The following is a 22,976-nucleotide window of genomic DNA, read 5'->3' as shown; positions in this document are numbered from 1 at the left end:
GTAGCCATCACCTCAGGTATTTATCATTTATTGTGTTAGGAACACTGCAATTCTACTCTTAGTTATTTTGAAAAATACAATAAAATTATTGTTGACTATAGTCACACTATTTTGCTACCAAACAGTAGATCTTACTCCTCCTATCTAACTATATTTTGTACCCATTAGCCAATCTGTTTCTATCTGCCCCCTCCACGCTACCCTTCCCAGCCTCTGGTAACCATTATTCTACTCCCTATCTCCATGAATTCAATTTTTTTTTTTTTTTAGCTCCCACATCTGAGTAAGAACATACAGTATTTTTCTTTTTGTGCCTGGCTTATTTCATTTAACACAATGTCCTCCAATTCCATCCATGTTGTTGCAGATTACAAGATTTCACTCTTTTTAATGACTGAATACTATTCTGTTGTATATATGTACATAATTTCATTACCCATTCATTCATTGATGGACACTTAGGTTGATTCCTTATCTCGGCTATTGTGAACAGTGCTGCAATAAACAGTGATATTATGATTCTATGGTTGGATAATGTCTAAATACCCTTACAGGTATAAATTCCAAAATTCTAATTTAGAATTTTTTGATTTAGCACCAAAGTCTTTTATTACTCTTTATCCTCATTTTACCTCTATAATCTTATCTCCTTTCATGATTTCTTTGTGAAAGCCAGACTTTCCCCAAATGCGAGCTCCATACCACTGGTCATTTAGAAAGTGATTTTTACACGTTACACAAATACGACATTAAATAATACTAAATCACTAAATTATCAAATCACTAAAGGAAAATAGTTATTTTCTCTTTCAGTGCTTTTGATTGGGGTCAAAGAGAAGATTTTTAATATTTTTCTAGTGCTTTATATTTTCCCCTTTAAACCAAATGTGAGAAGATTTTGGACTTTGAACTTTAGTTATAAACAGTATATATCTATAGTTTAATCATAGTTTGTTTTTCATGTATGTGTTTGTAGTCATCTTCTGTTTTTGGTAGTTGTGGCATAAACTATTGTTTGCCATCCAGTATCCATTATTTGCTTCTTCTTTCCTAACGAACCCCATTATTGGTAGTGGCAGTGTACCAGCTAAAAGGCTATAAGGCCTAGCCTTCCTTGCACCTAGGTGTGGTCATGTGTCTTTGTCCCGGCCAGTGAGATAAGCAGAAATGCCGTTGGTGACACCTGGTAAAAATGCTCACAGGACACTGACTAATCTAGGGCACACACAATTTCTTCCCTAGGCCCATTTTTCCTTCTTGCCTGTCATACAGATGAGATGGCTGGAGCAACAACAGCTAAACTGGATAATGAGGCAATCCTGAGAATGACAGAGCAGAAAAGTAGAAGGATACTTGTCCCTAATGGCCATGATGCTGCCATTTCTAAGGTTGGACTGTCTCTCTCTGGACTACATTTCTGTGAGAAATATATCTGTTAAAGCCATTGTCACTTTAGGTGGAGTATATAAAGGGACACAATCGTAACCAAAATGGCAGATGTTATTGGTTTTCCCATGTTAGTGATATAAAATTTAGTTCTAAAATAAATCCATGTCATTGGTATGCCATTAAGGCCCATTGGATCTGATTTGCATTTGAAATTTTTAAAAATGGTTTTAACTATTTGTAAGGACTGATAGTTTATTATTTATTCAAAGCCTTCCAAAGAACAAAGAGAAAATTTACTATTACTTTAAACAGAAAAAAATTAAATCTTGCAGTTACTATATAGGCCCATTAAACTCTTTTGAAAATCCAAGATACATAATGAGTTCTTATAGTGATCTTAATATTTTTTTTTTACATCTTGGAACATTGTGTTAGTACAACATCTTAGGAATTATTTCATCATTACTCATCAATTATTAACAATTAGGCTAAGCAGACTAAAATAATAAGACATAAGAATCATGGAATTCCCTAAATTTGAGGCTGAAGAATAATATATTAGTAATTCTTCAGCTTTCTAATTACATTGCCCAAAGTATTATATCATTTTTTTAAGAATAGTATAAGAGGAGATGGAAGACACCATCTTTGTGGTCTGCTGCTTTTAGCTTCCATTAAGAGGAGTGAAGAATTTCAAAGTTTATATTTTCTGCCCAAAATGATAAAGGAAAGAGATAGATAAATCTGGTTCAAAAATTTAAGATGAATCAATGCATACATGCAAAGAGGCAGAGAGCAGCATTCTACTTTTGAGTGATGATGTTGAAATTAATCATACACACAAAATTTGAGATTATGAGTTTTCGGAGGGTGATATTCTGCCTGAATTTTCTCCAACTCAAGAAAAGATGAGTGAACAATACATTTCTAGGGGCACAAAAGAAAATATGGTATTTTCATTCAGTTTGTCATTCAATCAGGAAGGATTCAGTCCAGTCCACCAATATTTTGTGATGGGACTCACACAAAGTGTGTGACAGTGCTATTTCATCCTTTACAATGCCTGTGCTCCAGCATTTACTTGACCCAGTGAGGTGTGCTGTGTTTAACTTCTTATGAAATTTTAAATAAGTTTTTCATTATCTCTTTATTGTTCCATAAATTATTTGTAAAATGACTTAAAATATATATTTTAAAAAGGACCCATTGGACTCAGATGATAAATGACAATGTTTTTTTCTGGTATGTTGGGGGTTAATTGAAAATAGGGAGCTAATTAGATGATAAATATACAGTTAATGATAGTACTAGTGAATAAAAATGCTAGAATATAGCAACCTCTTTTGTAACCACAAAAGAGGTTACATATATAGTTGGGGAAACATATCACATCAAAACCTTTTCTCATTATTTTAACTTTGACTTGCAAATGATGTCATCGTATACATGTTGATATTTTTCCTGCATTTAGAATTTCTTACTGTAGGGAGTTATTGTTTAACGGATATGGAATTTCAGTTTGGAAATACGAAGTTCTGGAGATGGATGGTGATGATGTTTGCCCAACAATAAAAATGTACTTAATGCCACAAAATCGAACACTTGAAAATAATTAAAATAGTAAATTTTATATTATTTATATTCTATCCAATTATAAATATTTAAAATTCTTAATAATTATTTTAATAAACATAAAAAAATTCTCACCTCCTCTTCTCTGACAATCATGTACATTAATCAAATTAAAACTTCAATTGGTTTCTATAAAATGTTTTCATTGAAGATTTGTCCCATTCATGCCTTTATTTTAGGTGTTCTCCACATTTTTAGACAGAATTACTATACTATATGGATATTATACCATACAGATAGGCTCATGTAAGAAAGCAAATGCTTGCATAGAGAATCCCAAATCACTCATTTTGATACTTGTATACAATGCAGGCTATATTAATATGAGCACACTATATTATACTGTTTTCAATTAATATCTATAAAAAATCTAATTAAACTAGAAAATGATGACCTGCCCTAATTCCTTTAGTTCTTTTGGAGCTACTGTCTTGCACAATGTGAGGGTCATAGGAGACGAATACATTCACATGGCTGAGATGAATTAGTTTTGCTGAGTAGCTTCCCTTGTGCTTCTCTTGTTTCTGAATCAAGCTGCATGTAACAAGACTCTGAGATCTTATAATTGAATATTCAGTATCCAAGACCCCTTAGAGTCCACACTTTGCATCTGTTCCTTACTTGTCTGGCTTCCCACTGGTTTTATTTCATCTCTTGCTATCTATAGTACCAACCACATCGACATTTGGTAATTATTTTTTAGTTTCTAAAATACGATGGAGGGACCATGCAGTCTACAAGAAGACTCATTCATAAGAATTCAAATAAAAGACAATTTTGATTAAGACCAGAAAGCATGAAAACAACAGAGCAGAGTGAGAAATCAAATTATGTCTACATCAAAATTACATTTCTCTTGACCTACTGAGGTGTATTATGAACAGGTTTCTTGACAAACTAATTTTGTAATGCATACTGCATTATATTAAGATATATGGAATTTGCACAATAAACTGTGACACAGGAAAAGCGTTCTGTATGTTCCCTTTGAAAATCTTTCTCCATTTGTATGCTTCATGTTACCATCACATTTTTAAGTAGACCTCAGTTTTTCCTAGGAAATTGAAATGCTTTAGTACTCCATTCATTGCAGGGATTTCCCTACAATTTTTTTTTTAACATTTCCACCAATAGGTTCCTTTCAGAACACCTACAGAGGATATAAAAAATATATTGTAGTTCATTGTATTGATGTCAACAGAACTATGTGTTTTCACCCTGGTGTGATGTCAGAACAATGCAGCGCATCCTTCACTGTGCCAACTCACTGGAATAAAAGACCCATTCAGAAAGAAACCCTTGGATGGTCACAGTATTCAGGAGTTTTTATGCATGGCCACACAAGTTTATAACTTTAAACTTTTCTTGCAGTGCATTATATTTTCTTCCCATTGCTGCTGAGCTTTCATATTGAAAGCGAGTATTTTTCTATATAGCAGCTGAAACGTCTATTGATTCTTTGGTTAAAAAAATAAAAAATAAATATACTTTGTAGAATGATTGCATTCCAAGGCCAGGATTAGCACATTTCATTCATGCTATTTTCTAAAACCCCTAGTGTGAAGACTGACAGCAGAATGTGGATTTCATAAATCCCACCATATGAATTCCGAAACCCCAAAATAAGAGATTAACAGATGCGGATGTGGATGGTACAGTGGATGCTTTGAAGATAAAATTAAAACATTTTGTATTTGCATGTGTAAGATAAACATAAAGCATTTCATTTTAGGTAGTTGGGGTTTGCAGAGAAAGATAAAATAAGTACTCTGCTTTAGTTCAGGGATTTGTCTCCGTCTCCTGACTTCATTTTTTGTTGTTAAGCTTTCACTTTCTTAATTACAAAAGTTAATTGTGACTATTGAAGAAATTGGAAAATACAAACATAAAGTATAAATTAAACTACCTTGTAACCTCTTTCCTACCCGACCCAGAGAGATCCATTGTTCACATACTTGTGTGTATCCTTCCTTGGAGTATGTATGTTGCAAATATGGGTCATACCTAACATATGATATCATAGCCTCATTCTAATTGGTATACCATGAATCTTTTCCTATTTAAGTAAATATTCAAAAGCATCATTTTTAATGGCTGTATTTTATTATAGATGAACTATTTAAAGCAATAGCTTGATTATAACACTTGGGCTATTTTTATTTTTTAATTGCTATTTAAAATCTTTTTTGATTCCACATCCCCTTTCAGCTGAATCACTGTGTCTTTTGCTCCACCCATACTTCTCCAGCAGATGGGTTGTTGGACTATTCTTTTTTGTTTGTTTTTCTATTTATTATAAACAAACCTGTTATAATCTTTTTTGGACATGTATCTGTGTACATGTTGAGTATTTATATAATACAGCTTCCTAGAAGAGTAACAAGATGTGTGGCCTTTTAATTTTGATGAATATTTCCAAATTGTTGTTAAAAGGTTGTACCAATTTACACCCTCAACAGCAGTGTGAATTTCCATTTTTCTGCACTTTCTGTAACATAACAAAATTTTGCCAACCTTATAAGCAGAATATGTTGCTTAATTTATATTGCCATAATAATTTTTAAAACTGGTAATCTTTTCAATGTTTATGTCCATTTGTATTTCCATTTCAGTGAATTTTCTCTTTGAATTATGTATATATTTTTCTATTAAATTATATCTTTTTAACTGATTTATGGAAACTTTTAACTCTTTGTTTTCTATGCCTGGCAAATGTGTTCTTTCAATCCATCATGTATCTTTTAATTTTACTTATAGTGCTTTTTTTTTTTGCCATAAATGTGTTTTCTTCATTTTTTCACTTTTTAAAATTATTTTTAAAATTTTTTATTTCCATAGGTTTTTGGGGGAACCAGTGGTATTTGGTTACATGAGTAAGTTCTTTAGTGGTGATTCGTGAGATTTTGGTGCACCCATCACCCGAGCAGTATACACTGACCCCAATTTGTAGTCTTTTTTGCCTTACCCCTTCCCACAACTTCCCTCTCCACCCAAGTCCCAAAGTCCATTGTATCATTCTTATGCTTTTGCATTGTCATAGCTTAGTTCCCACATATGATATTTGGTTTTCCATTCCTGAATTACTTCCCTTAGAATAATAGTCTCCAATCCCATCCAGGTTGCTGCAGATGCCATTAACTCATTCCTTTTTAATGGCTGAGTAGTGTTCCATAGCGTGTGTGTGTGTGTGTGTGTGGATACATATCTCACATACACACACACACACACACACATATATACACATACATATCAGATTGCAGTTTCTTTATCCACTCATTGATTGATGGGCATTTGGGTTGGTTCTACGTTTTTGCAATTGCGAATTGTGCTGTTATAAATATGCATGCACAAGTATCTTTTTCATATAACGACTTCATTTCTTCCCAGTAGTGGGATTGCTGGATCAAATGGTAGTTCTGCTTTTAGTTCTTTAAGAAATCTCCACACTGTTTTCCATAGTGGCTGTACTAGTTTACATTCCCACCAGCATTGTAGAAGTGTTCCCTTTTCACCACGTCCATGCCAACATCTATTATTTTTTTATTTTTTTATTATGGCCATTCTTTCCATATACATTTTTTTTTTTTTTGAGACAGAGTCTTGCTCTGTCACCCAGGCTGGAGTGCAGTGGCGTGATCTCGGCTCACTGCAAGCTCTGCCTTCCGGTTCGCGCCATTCTCCTGCCTCAGCCTCCCGAGTAGCTGGGACTACAGGCTCCCGCCACCACGCCCTGCTAATTTTTTGTATTTTTAGTAGAGATGGGGTTTCACCGTGTTAACCGGGATGGTCTTGATCTCCTGACCTTGTGATCTGCCTGCCTCAGCCTCCCAAAGTGCTGGGATTACAGGCGTGAGCCACCGCGCCCAGCCCCGCCATATACATATTTTTAATTGCAGTACAAATTCAGTCATTTTCTTCATGAGTTCTAGGTCTTATGCCTATGCTGAGAAAGGCCATCTCCTTTCAAAGATTATAAAAATACTTACATATGTTTCCTTCTAGGGCTATTGTGTTGTGATATTTAATCTATTTGAAATTTGTTTTTGCTTGACGGTAAGAGGAGGGGATCCAGCTTCATGCTTTTTCCAAATAATATTTAGTTGTTTTTAAACCATTTATTTTCCATTCCATCATTTGCCACTGATTTTAAATATCAACTTCATATATCAAAAGGTCATATCTCTGTTCTGTGTTTAAATCATATACTGTTTTAATTATTATAGCCTTATAACGTGTTCTGCTATCTGGAAGGAAGAAAATGGCGTTACTTCCTCAAGCAAAATTGTTGGGTCAAATTGATTTGGGGTTCTTGGAAGGCTGCCCTAATTTACAGTTTCACTAGAAGCATATGCAAATACTTATTTCGCATCACCTTACTAATACTTGTACATATGTATTTAATATGTTTTTCATGTATTTTTTAAAATTTCAAATTTCATAGATAAAAATGGTATGTCATAAGCTTTATTGTACATTGATTACTAGGATAGATGAGCTCTTCTTGATACTGTCATTAAGTTTTGCTGTTATTTTTTAATATTTTCTATTCAGTTTAATGTGCTCATGTTAGGAGACCTGTGTGTTTTAGAAATGGCTCATGCTTGAACTAAGGAGAACACAGTGGTTGACCCAGGACAGGACAATTCTGAAACCAAAAACTAAGGAGCTCCCTGCCTCTAGGAAACATAGTAGGACAATAGTAGTGTCAAAAGGCAAAATTACAACAAATTTACTTTCATTATCTGAATTGGCTTTTATTTACAATTTAAAAATCATAAAGAAGATTCTAGCACCTGGTTCTCAGAACCAGAAAAGGTTCAAAGAATTCCCTGGCTGCAATGTGGTCAGACATCTATGGTGAGAAAACGGAAGTCACAGGGACAGTGACTTCCCTGTCACTGTCATAGGCAACAGGTTGGTGTTTTGCCTAATTCAAATCAACTGGCTGACTGTGATTGGCTGGAGCTCAGCTACTGTGATCTGTGATTGACTGAGACCAGCTATTAATATTCGTTACTTCAACTCCTAAGTTAGGGTTTAGTTAATGTACTATGTTATGTTGCAGTTCATTACTTACGGACTCAGGACAGGGGCATCCTCAGGCGCAATTTTAATTTAGTTTAACAGTTGCCAACCTTTATTAAGCTTTGTATTAAAAGCTTTGTATTCTCTGGCTTATGAGATCCTCTCACTACTGTGTGGAGGCATTATGTCCATCCCCACTTTCTAATGAAAAACTGGGGCTCAAGGAGATACACAACTTGCCTAAGGTCACAGAGCTGGCAAGTGGCTGGGCCACTTTGTGAATCCAAGTGGTGTGACTTCTGAGTCCAAATGTCCCCGTCGAAGGGTCTGCTGAGATGTGCCATCCTTTCCCCAGGACTGCCACAGGACCATGTTGAAGGAGCCTGTCCCAGGCTCAGGCCAGCAAAGACAGAAACAGGTGCCTGTCCCCTTAAAATTCAGGGTCTTAAAATCTCTGGAAAACTGGAGATGAGGATGCGGGGTGGGGGTACAGAAGCACTGTGGGGACCTCCCTTCTCCACAGTGAGAACCGTCTGGAAGACTTACGTAGTTTATGGTGGCAAAATTATGTATTAATGAAAACATTTCTAAGCAACCAGTTCAAAAATGCTCAGAATGGGTTGGAGGCATAGCATAGACTTCTTTTCAAAAGTAAAGACATTTTCAGTTTCTGTAAAAAGTCATCCTTCCCTGGAAGGGGTAAGTTGTAATTATTTATTCTTTTAAAAATACAGAGTCAGATGCTACTGCTTTTTCTGATTAAATTTGTGTTTACTTTTAAGTTGTAGTGTGGCAGATGAGGAGCTGATGCTAGAATTAAAAAGGTCTGGTCTGTCACTTTTTTTTTGTATTAGTATTATCTTTTATCCATACTTGTCAATTTTGTGAAGTTTAGTTTAGTTAAAATTAGACAATCTGTAAGTCCACATAGTGCAATTTGACTTTTTGAGTAAAAAGGTGGTGGGTTTTTTTGTTTGTTTGTTTTGTTTTTTGGCTTCCACAGTTGGCTAAATTAAGAGGACCAAATGGTTTAGCCAGGGTTCTGATTAACAACTTGTTGCTGACTAGTTTGCTGTCTAAAGTTATGGGGTGAGGGGAGGAAAAGAAAAATCAATCTAAAAACTAAATGCTGGTAAGAAACAAGTCTTAGACTAGTTTACTTGATGGTTGTACCTTGTACATAGGTCTAAACTGGGATTTGAAGTGTCTGTGGCCACCTCTATGAAGAATAATGTCAAAATCATATATCGTTCATTATAACATTGATCAATGCTCACTGCTCTCTCAGAGGGAGCTGGATTTGTGATATAACATTGTAGAGGAGAGGTTGAAACCAGAGATCATCCAGCCTAAAACCTTATGTCTTTCTTAGTGCCTTCTCTTTGAAAAAATGGCACATCCCAACAGTTACTTATGCAAAGTTCTAGAAACTACCTTTGTCCTTCAATTCTCACACTCAATAGATACACCAGTACTGTCAGTTCTGAACCCAAAATGAATCTTGATTCTTAATTTTCTCCATAATTGCTGCCACCATCTTCAAACTCTTATTTCCTGCAATTTTTTTTCACTAGCCTCCTATCTGGCCTCCCCACTTCTATTTTCCCCCTTAATAATTTATTAACTCAGTATCATAAATGATATTTTAAAATGTTTTTAAAGCTCTTTCGCTTTTAAATTTTTTATTTTGAAATGATTTTAAATTTATAAAAAAGTTACAAAAATAGTGCAGAGAGTTCTCATATATTCTTCATCCAGCTTCTCCTAATTTTAACATCTTACATATGAAACCAATTTTGGAAAGCAGGAAATTAACATTGATGTAATACTATTAACTAAGCTACAGGCCTTATTCAATTTTCACCAGTTTTTCCACTAAAGTTTCTGGTGCAGGATACAATCCAATGACCCACATTACATTTGCTTGTCATATCTCTTTAGTGTCCTTCAATTTGTGACAGATCTTTAGTCTTCCTTTTATAACATTGACATTTGTTAAAAGTACTGGTCAGTTCATTGATAGAATGTTTCCCCAATTTAGGTTCATCTGCTGTGTTCTATGACTGCATTGGGTTATACATTTTTAACAAGAATTATCACAAAAGTGACATTGTGTCCTTCTCAGTACATTCTATCGGGGGCTAAATGCCTTGTTAAAGATATAAATTTGATCATGTTACAAACCTTCAGCGGGTTTCCATTTCTCTGAGGGTAAATGGCAAACTCTTCTAAGATCCTGCATAATTTGGTCCCTGTTACTTTAATTCATGCCTTTTGTAAGGGCCAATACAATTTAAAATTAAGAGGCTTAATTCTTGTTGTTGAAAATAGAAGGAAGGACTTCCCCCACCCCAACCTCTTATTCTTAGAGCATTTACTTAGAAAACTTGTAATTGTTAACTTCATTCTCTGTCTCTGTGAAATATATGTAAATCTTTTTGAAAGCTAAATAAGCTTCTGGCCACTTTTAGACCCAGGAATGTCTTTCTCAAGGCCCTGGGAGCCATCTTTTTCAAATGGAATCAAGGAAGATAGTGCCCCTATTTCCCCATTTCTGTGGGAGGGCAGGTGCCTCGCTCCAAGTTGCAAAACTGTCTCTTATCATAAAGAGAACTTTATTTTTCTGTTGAATAAAGCCAACAGTTAACACAGATGGTCACCTCAACTACCAAGTAAATTTAGGAAGAGCTGTGTGTGACAAATGGTGTTGCCAAGTCCTCTTACTTGAGTAGTTATTGTTTATCTTGATGGCAAGTATGTACCACATGGTAAAAGGATGAGATGTCTTTTGAATTTTGGAATCTCTTAATGGATTACCTGTGATAGTTATCATATTCTTATTCAATGCTTTTTCAATAATAAGATTACTTTCTTTCTCTTCTAGTCTGTAGAGAGGTTTTCTGTGTTGGGAGGAGATTTTGTTTTTAATGATGTTTCCCCAACACTCTTTCCCGCTGACTTACTATGGCTTTATTTCATGTTTCATAAAGTGCAAAACTGTTGCTTGCTGTATAATCCTCTGCCTGAATTCCTCCGCTTTCCTCCACCTCTTCGTTTAAGTAGCTCCTTTCAATCTCCAGGACTAAGTTCAGATATAATCTCCCTAAAGACACCTTTCTCAACCACCCTGTCTAAGGAAGCCACCCCTTCCAGGGATTCTATCACATTATCCTGTTTCTGTCTTGCAGAGTGTTTCATACAACCTGTAATTATTGTACTTATTAATTTGTTGATTTATTTATAGTGTTCTGTCCTCCACTACAATGCAAGCTGTAGCAGGAAGAGACTCCCCTCCAATCTGTCCAGTCTCACCCCATCTGTCTTGTTTATGGCTGAAGCCTTCATACCTAGAACAGTGCCTGGCACATAATAGGTGCTTGATGCATATTTGTAGAATGAACAAATGAGTGAGATGAGACTGATAAGCAGGTTAGGGTAGTTAAATAATGGAGATGCACATTTTATCCTATTCCTTATCAACTTGTGGAAGTCTCAACAAACAAGTTTTTAGCAGTCTCTGTATTTAACGAACACATAAAATAATTATATTGAGGAAATAATACATGAGAAATTCACCTTCATAGTTGAACAAAAATGGGCCCAAATGCTTGTTTTGAAAAGGAAAATCTGTGATTTTTTTTTTAAATCCACTCAAATATTTTAGGAAAGCTTTCATGTTAATTCTGGATACAGCTGGGGCCATTTGAATTGTAGCATTGACTAATTGGCCAGTGTGAACATCAATTAGTCCTGAATAAAGAGCAGGAGATGAATGCCAAGAAGGAGGAAGTGGAGACTCAGATTGTTCAGCAAATCTACTAGGAATCTGCACATCCTAACAGACAAAGAAGGGACCTTCTGCAAGACCGTTGAGACAGTGGAAGCCTTGAAGTTATGCTGATATTTGAAGGAAGGCTTAACGCAGTGTTTCTCAACCTTAAGCATGTGGCCCAGTCCTCTGGAAGGCTTGTTAACACAGGCTGCTGGGCCTCATCCTAGAAGTTTCTGATTCTGTAGGCCTTGGGACCGAAGAATTTGCATTTTAACAAGTTCCCAAATGATACTGCTGACATCGATCCAGGCTCCACACTTTGAGAACCACTGCTTTAAAGCACTGATTGACTAGAAGAACCTGCTGGAATTTGTTTATAATAGTTTTTTTAAATTTATTTTATTTAATTATTTAGAGATGGGGTCTTGCTCTGTCACCCAGCCTGGAGTGCAGTGGTGTGATCATAACTCACTGCAGTCTCGAACTCCTGGGCTGAAGCAATCCTCCTGCCTCAGCCCCCTGGAGTAGCTTGGCCTACCCCAGCTAATTTTTAGGGTTTTATTTTTATTTTTATTTTTTAAAGATCGGGGTCTTGGTATATTGCCCAGGCTGGTCTCAGACTCCTGGCCTCAAGCCGTCTTTCACTTTGGCTTTGCAAAGTGCTGGGATCAAAGGCATGAGCCACCAAACCCAACCCTATATCAGTCTTTTAAGAGTTGACAATGGCCTTTCTCGCTCCCGGGCCATCTTAGCAGCAGCTCTTGGTTGGGGGCCATCCCGCACCTAAGGCAGAAAGATGGTGGCTGCAAAGAAGACAAAAAAGTCGCTGGAGTTGATCAATTCTAGGCTCTAACTTGTTATAAAAACTGAGAAGCATGTACTGGGGTACAAGCAGACTCTGAAGATGATCAGACAAGGCAAAGCAAAATTGGTCATTCTCTGTAACAACTGTCCAACTTTGAAGAAATCAGAAATAGAGTACTATGCAATGCTGGTCAAAACTGGTGTCCATCACTACAGTGGCAATAATATTGAACTGGGCGCAGCATGAGGAAAATACTACAGAGTATGCACACTGGCTATCATTGATCCAGGTGATTCTGACACCATTAGAAGCATGCCAGAACAGACTGGTGAAAATAAACCATGCAAAATTTCCCTTTAATAAAATTTGCCAGTGCTTGTTAAAAAAAAAAAAAGTTGACAATCTTTTTTTAATTAAACAAATGTTCCATTTTTTTAACTGCCAAGGAAAAGGGTCTCTTTTTTCTTGCTCCATTTTTAAAGGTCCCATCTCTGTATCTCAGCTCTCATTTATTGAGCATGTACTAGTTATACATATGATTTTATTAATCTTTAAAATTGCTGGGTAAATCCTTATTCTACCCATGGATTATTATTGTATCTTGGGTGACAGAACCAAGATTTCATACAGCATTTTCAATATCGTGCCTCATATCACGATGTAGAATTTCATTGCTCCCTACAGATCTACTCTGGATTTCTGTATGTGGGAGTCTTTAATATGATATTGAAGAAATCGGCTGAAAACTTTCCCTAGGGGTTTTCCTCCTTAACCAGACCTTGTTATATTTTGGTGGGTTAGTGGCCTTTATTCTCAAAACAAATATTTAAAATTCAAGATTCAAAGGCAAAATACGCCTATCTGTTTTTAAGTAATAAACCATGTTTTTCTCTGATTAGATGCATTACTCCTCACTCTGGAATCATAGAATTTTCTGTTAGTAGTTTCTTTATTTTTTAAATTGAATTTTAATTTAAGTTCTAGGATACATGTGCAGGAAGTGCAGGTTTGTTACATAGGTAAAGGTGTGCCATGGTGGTTTGCTATCAATCCATCATAGGTATTAAGCCTCACATACGTTGGCTATTTATCCTGATGCTCTCCTTGGCCCCTACCACTCTGACAGTGTGTTCTTCCCCTCCCTGTGTCCATGTATTCTCATTCTTCAGCTTCTACTTATAAGTGAGAACATGTGTTGTTTGGTTTTCTGTTCCCACGTTAGTCTGCAGAGGATAATGACTTCCACCTCCATCCATGTCCCTGCAAAGGACATGATCTCATCCCTTTTTATGGCTGCATAGTATTCCATGGTGTATATGTACATTTTCTTTATCCAGTCTGTCATTAATGTGCTATGGTGAATAGTGCTGCAGTGAATATACGTGCGTGTGTATCTTTGTAATAGAATGATTTATATTCCTTTGGATATATGCCCAGTAATGGGATTGTTGGGTCAAATGGTATTTCTTTACCCATGAATTATCTAAGCTTCTAGGTAGTGTGATTATTGCCCAGTGGTTCACTTCTAACCGTGATATAGCTGGTGCTTCCACAGGGCTCTCTGACTCCAGGATTAGGCCTCTTTTTGCTACAGTGCTTCTCAGCCTGAGATAAAACTAATTTTAAGACTACTTGGTAACACCTTGAGGTATTATATGACTGAAGTAGAAATTACTTATCAGCCTGATCTAACATAGAAGGCTGGTTAAGACAAAAGTCCTAATATGAAGTGCTACATCTAGGTGTTTTGTTACCAAAGAAACATGGTAGCCTTGTTTCCCAAGAAGTATTTTAAAGATAACTCTAGCAAAACACTCATTTTCTACATGAGTTTGAGTAATTTGTCTAAGTGGTAAAACCAAACTGACCTTTTTAGCTTAATTGCCTACATGATTCAATGAATTCTCTATCGAGAGGCAGTAAGACCAAACACGTTCTCCTCAACATCCCAGAAATGCATGGATCACCTTGAAAATCTCTGAAAAACTAATACAAAGAAGCAAGTGACTGAGTTCATAATTGTTTCCCTTTCTCTAAGCCAAAATTGATGGCCAGGAGGAAGGCATTGAAAGCCAGTACATACTGACACTATTTATAAGATCTTGATATTTTAGACTTGTATTGCACCATTCATCCTGGGATCATAAAAATGGTTGTTAAAATTTATACCATATTAGTCTGATTAACCCTGAGAAGGGTAAAAATAAAGGATTGAGGAGAAATATTTATTTCACAAGGGTTAGGACTTTAATATACAGAAAGCTGCATAAATCTGCAGATGTTCTAATTAGATTCAGCTGAACTGCTTCAGAATGCACGATAACATGGATTTACTCTGCCAACTACTAAGAATAACTTTTCTGGTGTAAAAAAATGTTCAAGTTTCAATATTGAAACATAAAATACCCCAGCCCAGGGGATAGATTCGTTTCACATCAATTTTTTCATTGGCTCAAATTTCTCTAGCTGTTAAGTTGCTCCTTTATTATAAGACTTAAACAGAATTTTCTAAATGGTACCCTAATGGTACTCTTCTCAGGTTATAGTACCTGGAATCCTATTTTCTGTTAATAGTTAAACATTAACCTTAGATCACTGTAATACCATCAGGCAGGTTATTCATATGGTGCTTAATTTACAATCAGGGAGTAGTTTAGGCCATGAGAAAATCTGGTTCATAAAGAGGATGGCATTAGGGAATCAAGAGATGTATTTCATGAAGTAGTTTTGCTAGTCAATTTCCTTTTTTTTTCCCCCTTGAATATATGATGGTTTTTAAATCTCAGGAAAGTTATTCCTTTGTGCTGGCAGGGGAAATCTATGTTGTCCTACATTTGGAAGTTTTTCAGTAAATCTTATCAGAGAATTTGCTGAGGCCCAAGTTACAGCAGGGTGAAGAATGAGCCTTCCTCTGGCATGAGAATCCTACTGGATCCCCAAAGGCATGGGGATACCTTTAGTGTCTAACTTTGAAAAGTTCCATCAGCACCAGAATGCTTTCCACTTCCACAGAACCTGGGGGTCAGATCCAGCTGCGCCTTCTGATTTATCTGTTTCTAGGTCTGAGAAGTCAAGGTGAGGGAAAATGTCTCTTTGCAAAGGGAGTCAAGGGGAAATGTGAGAGAGGCTGTGACTAGAACCTCATGTTCCATTGCCTGCCCCTTAGACAAACCAACCTTTGGTCAATATTCCCTCAATTATATTTGATAAGCCAACCTATTATCCTTAATTAAAATGTTGGCAGGAAGTATTCGTGTGAATTTTTGCCAAGGATTTATTCTAATCTCCTTGTTTTATGGTTTCCTATTTTGAATAGTGAAAGAATAATTTCATAAACCCTTCTGAAGGAGAGTCTCTTGTAAATGCAAATTTTATCTCCTTCATAATCTTTTTGGATCTCTGTTAATTTGCACGGAACAAAAATACATTGCTCAAGTATGCTGTGTTTTAATTTATTAATAAAAACAAAATAGTTGTGAAAGGCATTTGTAGGAAATTGATTTGAAATAGATGTTACCATGGCATATGCATTTAGTCTGCAGCATTAGGAACAATGAACATGGAAAATCAACATTACTTATAGACTTACCGGCTACCTGTTACTGTAGAATCTGAAGTCAGGGATATTATAAATATGTAGAGTCATGTCCTAGAATTTACATTTAACCCTTGGTTGTCCAGTATCTAAGTCACTTTATCTTGTTTCCCTGTTATCCTATACATAAATATATGTGTGTAAACACACACACACACACACACACACACACCTGATGATTGATATAAAAACAACAGCAACAACAACAAAAACGGTTCACTAATGTATAGAACCCAATAGTGCCTGTAACATAACGCAATAAATATGAGTTCCCTCTTCCCATCCTAAATCCCTTTTCTTATTTCTTGGGCATTTTCCTTTCTCTCCTCACTTTTATCAAAGGATAGGTTGGGAATTTAAAAAAGATGGAACTGGAATAAGCTTATTAGAATGCTTTGCAGCACATTGCACAAGGAAATATTGGCAGATGAGTTTGAACATGGGTAAAATAAGTATGAGAATGATTAGTGCCTCTTCTCATTCCAAGATAGTGTCCTCTATTAGCATGGATGCTGGAGATGCAGCTGCACGGAGAGCATAGTTTGATATGCCAGAGGTAGGAGATATTCCAGGGAGGGCCAGCCCTTCAACGCATTAGATCAAATGTTCTCAGCCCGAGGAGGCCAATCCCTCAACTCTAAGGTTAAGTCTAAATAGCAGCCACTTCCTCTTTCCCACTAAATACTTATTATGAGTCAGGCCCTTGTCATTGGGGGTTTCAAGCCAATGATAATAATCTTTCAGTTTATATCGAATACCACTGGGACACCAAAGACTGACCAGAGCTCATTCTTTGGTTCTGAATCCCAAGATAGCCTTTATTATATGGTCCAAGACGAATAACTTCCTAACACTATCACTTGATATCTTTACACAAGAACATTTGCCTCCTGTGAATTGAATCCTAGAAATAAAATTGTGCAGGTATTAGGGTGATGCATTTACCTGAATCTGGCAGAAGCACTTTCGACACAGCTAACACAATTATGGAACGAGAGGAGGGTAGAGGCTGTGATCCCTTTGTCTCTTTTTCAACTACAGAAATTACACTGTGGTAGCAGGATTTCCTTTAAATCTAGGTTTGATAGACATTCCATCTCCCTTTGCTCATTTTCACTTGCACATAATCTCAGTTATGTGACATATTACCAGAGAAGAGAGTCCTGCTTTTGCCTTTAGGTCTTTCGCAAGTTAACTGAAGAAAAGAATGAATTTTCAGATTGACTGTTATCTCACTAATCACATCTGCCCCCAAGTTAAGCAGTATCTACTTTGCCTTGCTCTGTCTAGACCTGACAGTCTAGACAAGAGTTAATGCTCATTAGCAGGCTGGAGAGGCCCCATGGACCTCCTTTGCCAGATAGTGTGATGTTTTCTTCTTCTGATAGAATTTGGAAAGAGGCTGCGACTACATGTCAGGGAGGTGGACATGCAACAGGAAGCAGCCCTATTATCCCCTCACTTGGTAACAGTCTCACAGTACAGCAACACATTCAGCTCCCAGGATAAAAGCAGGTGTTTTGCTTTAATTAAGACCAACAAAGACTTTTCTGTTCTCAATAGGCTTATATTTTTAGACACTAAGGTAAGGAGGAAGAGAACATTATCCTATTCTGTGCATAAAAATAAAGATTCAGCATGAACTGCATAATTAAGAACTGAAAGGGGGAAATGCAATTCAATTAAAACTGACAGAATAATACACGGAATCAATGGCTTTATTTGGTGCTTAATGATGATACTGTTTTCATTTCATTATACATGAGTCATAACCAGCTTTGCCTTAGTGTAATTGTATTTTTTACAGAGTAAACCAAAGTATGCAATTTGCTATAGACTCATCAATTAAAAAGAGGCTGATTTAAGATGATTATAAGTTGATCCCTGAGACTGAAAGCAAATTTTTTCCATTCCAATATATTAACTTATTGGAATGATGAGTAATTTTAGGCAGGGGTAGACAGAGGCATTGGTGGGGGAGGTGAAGATCAGTGAACAAATATTAAAGACTGATTTCCATGAAAAAAATGGCAGTAGTATGTTTTCCAGTGGGGAAATGATATGGTGATGTATTTTTGATCCAGTGAGCTGAACAAAACATGATGGGATTTCGGGCTGGAGAAGAAATGTATAAAATGAATCATAATATTGACACAAAGCCAAGTGTAACAGGGAGATATCATTTCCATATGTGGCCTTCTAGCTATGTGGATTTTAAAAGTGGAACATGAGACTCAAGGAAAGCAGAAAGAAGAGGTTAAATGAGAAGTTAGGCTACTCGAGTACTTTATGGAATTAATGGTGGAATATAGAACATGTTGCTGTGAGGAACATTCACTAAACTTCTCAGACGTCCTGCTCTGTGAGGTACAGACAACTGCTGGTGTTCTATGAACCCCACTGAAAACCCAATGTGAATTAGCAGTGAATGACTATGCAGTCAGGATCGGAGAGGTTGGTCACTGCAAAATGTGTCTGACTTATGTCTTCATTCCATTAGTCATGTTGATAAAAGTTTCATATTTTCCATGCCTTGACTAAACTTCAAATGTACTGTATGAACAGGTAAATGAAGGGACTCTCATTTACCCATGACAACCCTGTGCTCCTCAAAAGCTGATAAGTTTGGGCCAGGGAAATAGTAATTTTCCCTTCATCATGGGGTCAAGGGGCCCACCCTGTCCTCCCTGGCAGACTTGTGCTGGCCACTCAGAACATATTGATATAGGCCAGATCTTCCCACAGTAAATATATCCTTCTAACTCATTTCTATTTGTTAATATTAGCGTAATCTTCTTTCTTACTGGGCCATGCTTCTTTGTGACTGGGCCATGCTGACAATGCCATTGATTCCTGTAGAGTGACCTGGAGTGGACAGAGGAAAAGCAAACCTAACAGAAAAGGATACACTCAGGAGTCTCAATGCCCACAAATGAATAACACAAGAAGGCCTGTGCTCTGTAGATAGGGGAGACCATCTTAAATTCACAATAACTCATCTGTAAGAACCATTTTTATATCTTCTTAAATATCTTATATTTTCCTTTTTTGTTGTTGTTTTTACACATTGAAAATAAGATGTCAATATGCTGATCAGCAGAAAGGTTTTTCAGACATTTCCATAGATTATCCCTTCAATACCTGGCTCATCATTTAATCTTCTAATTATGATCTCCTAATCATAACCAGCTACTTGAGTAAATATGTACATATAGATATATGTATATAAATTAAGAAGACCATAATTAAATTGATACTACTCTTTTCAGGTTCTGGAATTGTTGGCAAATTACATAGTTTTTATAGGATGATTAGAAACAAGAACTATCAATTACAAAGCAGATAAAACTATAAAATTAGAGTAAATAAGACATGTACTATGTATGATTCGTATACTAGTTGTGACAGACAAATAGTGACCCATTCAGACTCTCATTCATTACAACCTGTAAACAGCACAGTGCAATTGCTAGATGGCTACACAGGCTAGGGATGTAGTTAGTTGATACAAAGCCATAAGTTACGCTGCCCTTGTTAGGATTCAAGCAAATAGGCTTGATCTTGTTGCACTCTGACTTAGCTAGCAGAGCAAGTGAATCACAGTTGGAAGACTACATTTGTTTGGAGTTGTAGCGTTCATTCATTCTTTTATTAATTCCTACATTCAACAAAAACATTTTCTGTACCTCTTATGATTAAGGCATTATACTAAGTGCTAAATACTTCTTTTAATAAACACTTGATAGTACTTACTACATGCCAGGCATTGACTCATTTAATTCTCATAATTACTCTATGAGGTGTGTTTCCCTCATTTTACAGATGAGGAAACTAAGTCACAGAGGTTGAGTAACTTGCCTAAGTTTACATGGCTAGTAAGTGGCAGAGCTGAGATTAGAACCCAGGCAGGCTGGCTTCAAAGTTTGTGTTCTTAACCACAAGACAGAGGTAGTCTCTGTTCTGGAATTTACAGTCCAGAGGGAATACAGACAATAAACAGGTGAGCAAGAAACAAACAAAAAATGATGAGCTGTAACAAGCAGGGTAGTGGAGGGTGATGGGTGGCTGCATAGGGTGGTCAGGGAAGTGACATTTACATGGAGGCAGGATTGGTTAAAAGGAGCCAGCCCGAGAGCCCTGAGAGTATCCAGGCCCTGGGAAGGCCTTGGATGCTCAAGAAACTCCACAGGGCTGCGGGGCTGCAGCAGGCAGTCATGTGCTTTGTTGCTTCAGGAGTGGGTAGGCCAGGCCAGGAGGACTCCAGGAAAAATGCCTGGAAGAAATTTTATGAGGCAGAGAAAATTATTCTCCTGGATGAGATAAAATATTCCTTCAGTATGGGGAGGTTGGGTGACGATGGGAAATAGATGGAAGGGGAGTAAGGAGGGCAGAGATGTAGGTGGGTTCCAGAGAAAGTCTTAGGGAAGGAGTCAACCCCCAAGAATCCAGAAGATACTGAGGTTGGGCAATCTGTTTCTTATATCCTATGTTAGATGCCCATGGAAGCAACACCTACCTCTCCCACTAGAGTAACTGGCAGCACGTTATATCTGGGGTCTTGGATAGTTTCACAGAGACTCTGGTGCCCCAGTACAGCATAGAAACCAAGTAGTTCATGGTCCCCGGGAACATACGTAGTGGCAAGAACAGCCAGGCTTGAAGGGATAAACAGACAGCAATGAGAGATGTCTCAGAGGAGACTGTGTGTGGACAAATTGCAAATGCCCTCAGCAATGTCTTACTGCTATGAAGGCTTCCCCTGGCCCCAGGAAGTTAGGTCAACCCCAGGAAAAGCAGAGTTGCTGTTTGCTGGGGATTAACTGCCTGCTACCTCTGCAGGACAGAGGCTCAGAATGGAAAGGGAATAATGAAAAAATAAAGTTGGTCTCTTGCTCATGTGCATTTATGGACTGAAGTTCCTACCTGTTTCATGTGGAGATATCTTCCAGGTTTGCTAAAAATTCACCTGCAGCATGTATCCACACCCTGGGTTGATTACAAACTCTAAGATGAAAGCCAAGTCATCTGGAGGCAACATGTGTAACCCTGTGGGAGAGCTGTCTAACAGAAAGGAGCTCCATTCCTAGAAGTCACTGTTGATTCTGGAAATATCAGTGGGCTGTGATGAGGTTGAGTTTGAAAATGTATAAGAGAATGTTTTAAGCCCTCTGAGCAGATAAAAACTGGTCTTAAAAAAAAAGGATGAACAGGTGAAGGTACCCACAGAGGTTTTAAAAAATTGTTAGTTTTTAGTAAATTAAATTATTGATTTCCAGAAGAATGCCTAGAAAGGAAGAGTTTGGAAAATGGTTTTTATGGCTTCTAACTTGGATGGTGATTTTTCTGAATGAACTAATACTCTTTCAGGAGAGGAAAGGGCAATACTATTAATAGCAGCAGCCGCTAGAGAGAGAGCACTCTTCTGTAGTCTAAGAAATAGCTATTAAGGTTAAAGTGAATTGAATCCCCTCAATGGTGCTTGTTCCTAATTTATCAAGATGTACCTCTCCAAATGGTGTGCGTGCATGAACACACACACACACACACACACACACACCGTGTGAGTGCACAGGAGAGATACTATGCCTGGAGAGAGATTGGGGAACAATCTTCACTTCACTGCAAGGCCGATGCACAGTCTCAGAGGGAGATGGTTTCTAACACTATCGAAAAAGTAGCTGCGATTACAGGCGTGTGCCACCACGCCCAGCTAATTTTTGTATTTTCAGTAGAGACAGGGTTTCACCATGTTGGCCAGGATGGTCGCTATCTCCTGACCTCATGATCTGCCCGCCTCGGCCTCCGAAAGTGCTGGGATTATAGGCATGAGCCACCGCGCCTGGCCAAGGTCATATAATTTTTATATTGAGAGTATTTGAAAATATATATGTTTTTACTAGTAGACAAATTTATTTCAAAAAAATACAAAGCACATATGACAAAACATTAACATCTGTGATTGGAGTATGGAATCTTTTTAATTTCAGAAGTTGGAGGTAATACAGATTTTGGAGTTGATAAGGCTGGAATGTGACCAGGGGCATCAGTGGTTCAGATGATGTGAAGGAGAAGGTCTTTGGAGGTAAGGAGATCAAAGAACCAACAATCCAGGTTTGGGATGGGTCATCCACACATGTATGGAAGGCATCGACAAAGAAGACGGTCATTAAGGTGCAGATGAAGATGACTCAGTCCTAAAAACTCACATAATAATAGCTAATATTTATTCAGTGCTTATCAAGTACCAGGCACTGCACTATGAATTTTATATATTATTGTTACATTCATTTTATAGATGAGAACAGTGAGGGTTACAAAGGTTTGTAAACTTTGCCAAGCACCACTGCTAGTGAGTGTCAAGTCTGTTAGTTCTCAGACCCAGACAGCCTGGCCCCAGAGCCTGCATTCTTTACCACTTTTCTCTCAGTATCTGTGAATGATGTAACTATGGCCAGGGGACAGAGAGCAGAGGGTACAGTGTGAACCTTAAAGAAGTGGGAGGTTTTGCAAGGGGGAGAGGAAGAAGTAGTCTTGAACAACTCAAAGTCTTGGCCTTGAGGCATGAGGAGTGTGAATGACCAACAGTCTCCACTGAAGGTAGCTGCAGATTCTAGACAGTGGTTTCTTCTAGGGGTACACAGGTTCCTCTTCGGGCAAGGAGGAGGAAGGACCATTCTAAGAAAAGGTGGAGAATATTGAAATACCCCAAGGCCAAGCAGGAGGGTGGATGGAGAGAGACAGGGTGAGGGAGGTAGTCA

The 22,976-nt window shown here is 37.3% G+C and overlaps 1 protein-coding gene and 1 pseudogene across 1 annotated transcript in view; one reads left to right on the top strand and one right to left on the bottom strand.

The window, feature by feature from the left end:
* The window catches only part of CDH20 (cadherin 20), a 222,361-nt gene that overhangs the window by 138,150 nt on the left and 61,235 nt on the right, over positions 1-22,976 (bottom strand). The gene's annotated exons all lie outside the window — the stretch shown is intronic.
* LOC109023958 (large ribosomal subunit protein eL30-like) lies at positions 12,569-12,983 on the top strand (annotated as a pseudogene).

This window comes from Gorilla gorilla, chromosome 17 (assembly GCF_029281585.2).
Source record: "Gorilla gorilla gorilla isolate KB3781 chromosome 17, NHGRI_mGorGor1-v2.1_pri, whole genome shotgun sequence".
In the NCBI taxonomy this organism is placed as follows: domain Eukaryota; kingdom Metazoa; phylum Chordata; class Mammalia; order Primates; family Hominidae; genus Gorilla; species Gorilla gorilla.
Note: the sequence above shows the minus strand (reverse complement) of the source record. Positions and strands in the feature narration are given on the sequence as shown.